At 37.5% G+C, this 7132-nt stretch overlaps 1 non-coding gene across 1 annotated transcript; it reads left to right on the top strand.

The window, feature by feature from the left end:
* Positions 1-5365: 5365 nt before the first annotated feature.
* On the top strand, positions 5366-5472 carry LOC141688592 (small nucleolar RNA R71). Its single transcript, XR_012562026.1, has one exon. It is a non-coding gene; the product is annotated as a small nucleolar RNA R71 (small nucleolar RNA).
* Positions 5473-7132: the final 1660 nt, after the last annotated feature.

The raw sequence follows: 7132 nt of genomic DNA, 5'->3' as shown, positions 1-7132 counted from the left end.
ATTTATAATTACGGAAAATTAGTATCCCGTTGGATCATTCCGGATATAAAATGGTACATTTATTTATAAAAACTGATCCAATCGGTATCGGTTTTCAGGATAATTATCCAAATCTATACAATTTGTACTGCGGTCTTGGTCTCAGCGTCTGGTTACACGTACCCCGAAGTGATAATTATAATAGTTTAATAAAAAGATCCCGTTTATCAAAAATACGAGTTTTATTGATTAACCGAAACAAATAATGTATCGAAAATACTGCGCCGGGACCCGCGCATGACAAATCGTACATCAGATCGAAAAAGTCGAAACATGGAAAATGCTCGGAATATTACAATTAGGTTAGGAAGGAGTTCTCGGAAGAGTTCCGGGTTCCAAAAACGTAACAACGGATGACGTCGATTGGTTCCCGTTTTTATAAAATAGATTTTAAATACCCGGAAAAAGATTTATAAAATTCATATGATTCCTATAAAATCATAAATCAACATAAAAACAATTAGGAAGATATAACAATTATCTATATTTTATTTTGGACATAGAATAATTAAAATACTCAATTAATATTATTTTTAAACCTTCCAACACATATATCATTTATCAAATATTTCAATTACTAAACACAAAACATGCATAATATTTATTTATTAGCAAAATAATTACACGATATATCCCGGATATTACATTAACGACCACTGATGACAAGCACATAAACTAAATTTAACATCGAGTCCCCGGCAGCGGCGCCAAAAACTTGTTAGGGCGAAAACACACGAAACTAGTAAACGCCAACTTTTGTTGTACGAATACCCTACTACAAGACATCCATAAAAGAGATAGAAGCTGAATAGACACCAATTATGTTGAGACCCTATATGTCTATAGAATTTGACAACATAAAGGTTTAATGAACAAGTTATCTATCATGATTACATAGGGCAAGTAAGATGGTTAAAATTACCTACGAATCATGCATAATAAATACATGAACCTATGCTAGCATGGCAAGTTCTAAACCTCTATATTCACTATCGCTTCAATAGATATTAACAAACAATCTTAGATGTTAGCTACGCATCAAAGACGAATAAGCACAACTAATACTAGGAAATCATAATCACCAAACACAAAGGATTATAAAACAATTAACTATTGAAATCCATAGATAGATCCGTTATAACCCCGTGACAACGATTAGTTCATAATCGAACTCATCGTCACCATGGGTTCCAATGAAAACATGATAATAAACACAATCAGAGTATTAGGGTTCAAAGACAAATAGAAAACTAGCATCTAAAGTACAACTATAATAAAGAATACAAAAGTCTTCTTCTCCGTAGTCGTCTCGTGCTCTCTAGGTCTTCTTATTGCTCTCCATCCTCTTCTTGTTGTTAAAAATGTCTTTTTATCACTATATATAAGCCCCTACTGGACCTGGACTCTTAAAATCATCAAATTCCACTCAAAACAGGATTCTGGGGCAAAAAGGACGGCGCGGCCGCGCTCAAATCAGCGCGGGCGCACTGTTTTTTGGCAGAAAAGCGTCGTGGGCGCACAGGAAGTCGGGGCGGCCATGGAGGGTTTCTGGATTTTTCTGCTGATTCTTCTTTTGGTTGGATCTTGAGTTCTGCTCGTCAGAATTAGACGATTCAACTGCCCACGCGAAGCTAACGAGATTCTCTTCAGCTTGAGAATGGTCTTGAATTCTAATTCTTAGCTCTTTTTAGCATATTTCCTTGAAAATACCCTTTCTTCATTTAACTGACCCCTGAAATGCAATAACACAAAAAAATATCAAAAATACCAACAACTTGAGTCCAAAACACCAACTTCAGCTTATAATGAAGAGTTCCAAGTAGATATAAAATCAAATTATCACACCCCCAAACTTGAATCGATGCCTGTCCTCAAGCATTAACAGACTCAAAAACTATAAAATAAACCTAATGCATGAATGCAACTAAATGATAATGCAATTGATCCCCTCAGAATAACCATAACCAACCAACAATCTAATTCCTCTAAGAATGTAATGACTTTTAACATATTTCGAATAAACCCTACAAACCAACTCACAAACCAGAATCGTGCGTGTGTGGATGCTTAACAGATATACTCTCGATACGAGATCAATAACCATAACTTTTCTATCATCAAAACAATCACAAGTTTATAAACAGAATAGACGTTAAACCCATAATGACTCTCAACACCTCCTTTCTACAAGAGTTATATAAGGATTCAAGCTATTATTGAACACATAACAAAGATGCTTATTTGACCATGCAATGAATGGAGTCCCAAAAGACTTATGCAATAATACCCATGTAGCGAGCGTTAGGTTAGCGGATCCCATACTATAAAAACCTTAGGTCACTAGGCACAAAGTCCCCTAGAACTTAATAACTCGAGTATTAAAGAGCCCACTCGTGATCAATTATGCATATACTAACACAACAATTTTTTTTCCTCTTTTTTTTCTTTTTTTCCCAACAATTTCTGAATGAGTGCGTTTCGCTCCATCTCATTCAACCCTAGACTACTCATAAAAATATGAGCCGGCTACTAGCCATTTGACGTCTAGCCTTATTCATAACTAGCAATGAAATCCAAGCTTTTCTCCAGTTTAAAAATTCAGTATCTTTTTGCCATTAAGAGAATACCAAAAATTCTAGATATAAACAAGTGATTAAATATCAATAATTAAACAAGTATGATCATGATCTAGATCAAAAGCAATCCTATAAGACTTGTGAATTATTTTTTCCCTGGGCATGCAAATCAATTCATTAGGACTTAAACAACCCTCTATTCGTCATCACCACACTCAAATTAACATCAGCTTATTAGATAGAAATAGCTCAACCTAAGGGATCATGTTATATACATGCACATGGAACTATATAAACTCACATAAAAACACAAACAAATATGTCCTATATGAACAATAATGCAAAACTACGTATGAAAAACAACTAAACATGCGACATGAATCTATATGAAACTATATGGACATACAAAAACTAATCCTTACATTATCACCCCCGAACTTAAAATTTTCAATGTCCCCATTGATGGCAATAATAAGGATACAAGACATACCTAGTTAGCGGGAGGATCACCATCTTCGGGTGGAGGATCAGGTGGCCTATCAACATCGACACCACTGTCTCAGAAAATAGTACCGAGAGCGTGTGCCAAATCTTTAGCAAAACGTCGGTGGATGTCATGCATGGCCTCAAAATGCCGAATCAACCTTCTATACTGCACATCACTAAGACCAAACCTATCAACTGTCTGTGGTGCACGAAAGGGACCCTCTGTAAGCACGGGAGGAACCGGCCGGTCACCCTTTAAATTATCATAAATATATTCCAACCCCTTGTCCAGAGGTGCACCTGAAAGTGCATAACTAAAATGATCTGGCAGCGGTTTGAGCCCAAGTGTGGGAGCTTCTTCAATAGACGGCTCGAGACGCTCCTGGGAAATTTTCAGCTCTGCTAACCCAAGAGAATCGAATGGCATATCCAACTTCCTCTTCCACGGAGGTGCATTCAAAACCTGCAGTTACTCTGCTCCTTCTTCATCTTCAAAAACTGATTCCCCTATTAAGGATTTCTCTAAGGTATCTGACTTTGGCAAATGCTCAAGCTCTGAATTCACGATAGAATCAACCCGCTCTACTTTAAAGCACTCCTCTTTATCTGTGGGTAACTTTATTTCCTTGAACACATTAAAAGTGACCTGATCTTGAACCTTCATCGTGAGCTCTCCTTTTTGCACATCGATCATAGTTCGGCCTGTAGCCAAGAATGGTCTTCCCAATATTATAGGAATCTTTTTATCCTCCTCAAGATCAAGAATTACAAAGTCAGCAGGAAAGATGAGTTTGTCCACCTTGACCAAGACATCCTCCACAATGCCTCGTGGATATGTAATAGAACGATCGGCCAACTGTAAGGACATGTTTGTCGGTTTTGGCTCAGTCCAACCAAGTTTCTTAAAGATAGATAAGGGCATCAGATTGATGCTAGCTCCCAAGTCACATAAAAACTTGTCGAAAGACAAGTTTCCAATAGTGCAAGGAATAGTGAAGCTTCCAGGATCTTTAAGCTTCGGAGGTAGTTTCTGTTACAGTACAACACTGCACTCTTCCGTTAGAACAACGGTCTCTAAATCATCGAGCTTCACTTTCTGAGAGAGAATACCTTTCATACACTTCGCATAGCTAGGCATCTGTTCAAGAGCTTCAGCGAAAGGTATTTTGGTGTGAAGTTTCTTGAAAACTTCCAAGAACTTAGTAAAATGCTTATCCAACTTCTGCTTCTACAACCTTTTAGGAAAAGGAGGTGGAGGATAGACCTGTTTTTCCCTGTATTACCCTTAGGAGGAGTGTTGACAACAGCTTTCTTCCTTGGTTCCACCTCGGCATCCTTCAGAACCTCTTCTTCAGCCACTATCTCATTTTCTGGAATTGGCAAGGGTGCACACACCCCTGCATTTTGGACAGAATTTTCAGACTATTCGTCTTACTGAATTTGGATACTTGCGACCTTTACAGACCTCAAGCTGATGGCGTTCACCTGTTCTTTAACTTCCCTCTTGCATGGATTGGCTTCTGTATCACTAGGAAGTGTTCCTGTTAGTCGATTCAATAAGGCGTTAGCAATTTGCCCTATTTGATTCTCCAGAATCTTGATAGAAACAGCCTAGCTTTGGCATATAGGAGCCTGGTTTTTTACATAAGCCTCAACTCCTCCAGTTCAGATTTTTCATTCGAAGATAGACCTGCACCTCCATTAGTTTGTTATTGAAGTTGGAGTTGTTGTCTTGGTGCAAATTTTTGCTGCAAACCAGGAGGATTGAATTGCTTGTTTCCAAACTGCTGGAACGGCTGTTGCATCGTATTCTTATTGTTGCTCCAGCTGAAGTTAGGATGGTTGCGGTTGTTAGGATGATAAGTGGCAGGAACTGGTTGCTGCGACATCTGGAAGTTGCTCACAAACTGAGCTGATTCACAAGATATAGCATAATGTTTCGTCGCATGCGCACCTGACACAGCTCACAAACACTGGCTAGTTGATTAACTCTATTGTTGGCCAGAGAATCGATCTTCATAGACAACGCCTTTAGTTGAGCAGTGATAGCCGCAGCTATATCCACTTCCAGAACTCCTACTACCTTACCTTGTGGCATTCTCTGGGTTGGATACTGATATTTATTAGCAGCCATCAGTTCAATTAGCTCATAAGCTTCCTCATTGCTCTTTGCCCATAATGTTCCACCTGATGCTGCATCGAGGATGGGTCTTGACTGTGGTCCCAAACCATTATAAAAGCAATTGATAATCATCCAATCATGCATGCCATGATGAGGACACTTCCTAAGCATCTCCTTGTAGAACTCCCAAGCTTCACATAGAGATTCTCTTGATTGCTGCGCAAATTGAGTAAGAGCATTCCTGATTGCAGCTGTCTTCGCCATAGGGAAGAATTTAGTAAGAAACTTCTGAGCAAGATCCTCCCAAGTAGCAATCGAACCAGCCGGTAGAGAGTGTAACCAGCTCTTAGCCTTGTCCCTCAGAGAGAATGGGAACAGTCTCAATTTCACCGCATCCACAGAAACACCATTGAACCTGAAGGGGTCGCAGATCTCTATGAAATCCCTAATGTGTGTATTGAGATTTTCCGTTAGAGAACACCCAAACTGGACTGAATTCTGTACCCATTTAATCATGCTAGACTTGATTTCAAAGGTATTAGCTGCGATAGCTGGCCTGACAATGCTAGATTGAATGGCATTGATCTTTGGTTGAGAAAAATCAATCAACGCTTTCGTTGGTGCTGTTGGTTCATCCATTGTAATAAAAACTAGAGTACATGAAATACACGACCAAAGTAAACCTTGTAAGAAAATAATCTGAGTTAGTGAACTTTAACGACCACTGATGACAAGCACATATGTAACACCCCCAAATCCGGGGTCGGGGATCCAGGTTGTCACGAGTTCCATTTCCCTTAATAACACTTAATCTTAATAAACAACCAACTACTGCATACTGTGACCCCACAATATACACACACACACCACAAGTTATAGTCTCAGAGATGAATACCAAAAATAACACAACTCATTTTATTCCACAATTATAAACCATTACACCTCAAAAGGGTTTCTGAATAAATTTACATATTCTTTGCCATTATTACAATTCATAAATATACATAAGTCTGGTACATCAAAAGTTGAAAGCCTAGCCTATTTGTAGTTCCTACCTCAATTACAATGGCATCAACGCCTACAGGAAACTGCGGAACATTTCCTATCCGCTCACGAATTGGGAGCTTGGTCCTATTCATCTTTTCTAGTTGTTGTTGTGTGATGAAAGAAAAAAGCAAGGGTGAGCAACAAGCCCACCGAAATAACATGTATAATAATTAACAATATATGAGCATTCTCATATTACTCATGAAAGTCTTGGTCAAGCAGAAATGAACCAAGTTTGATATCTTAACGCGACGAAGTCGCAAAATATTCAATATATAGATATATATAATTTTTCAAAAGCTTTGAAATCCTCTGCCATGCATAATATACACAGAGTTCCAGTTTATAACTGTATAAAAATATCGTTGCAAGGTGATCTCATATATCTAACCTTTTCTCAACGTTTTTCTGAAAATCTTTGTCATGCATAAGATAATCATTACTAGATATAAGTTGAAAAGATGAAGTTACAAGATACTCCAATATACTTATATCTTTTCCAAATACTGCTTGAACTACTACCGTTCAAGGTACAATCAGTTTCAAAAGTTCATCATATATCGATGAAGTTACAAGGTAATACTTGAATAGATTCAATCTTTGAAATATCATTTGAAAGAAATGAAGTTACGAGATACTTCATTAAGTCCCGATATATATATATATATATATATATATATATATATATATATATATATATATATATATATATATACTGATACATATATCTCATGCATTCCTTGAAAACCTCTGTCATGAAAAGTATGAACAGAGTTGTAATATCCAATGAATTTGGAAAGAAGAAAACTTTGGCATAAACCCGATATCTTGTTGATCAGGCAAAGATACCATAAAGTAACCT

This window comes from Apium graveolens, chromosome 9, assembly GCF_009905375.1.
Source record: "Apium graveolens cultivar Ventura chromosome 9, ASM990537v1, whole genome shotgun sequence".
In the NCBI taxonomy this organism is placed as follows: domain Eukaryota; kingdom Viridiplantae; phylum Streptophyta; class Magnoliopsida; order Apiales; family Apiaceae; genus Apium; species Apium graveolens.
Note: the sequence above shows the minus strand (reverse complement) of the source record. Positions and strands in the feature narration are given on the sequence as shown.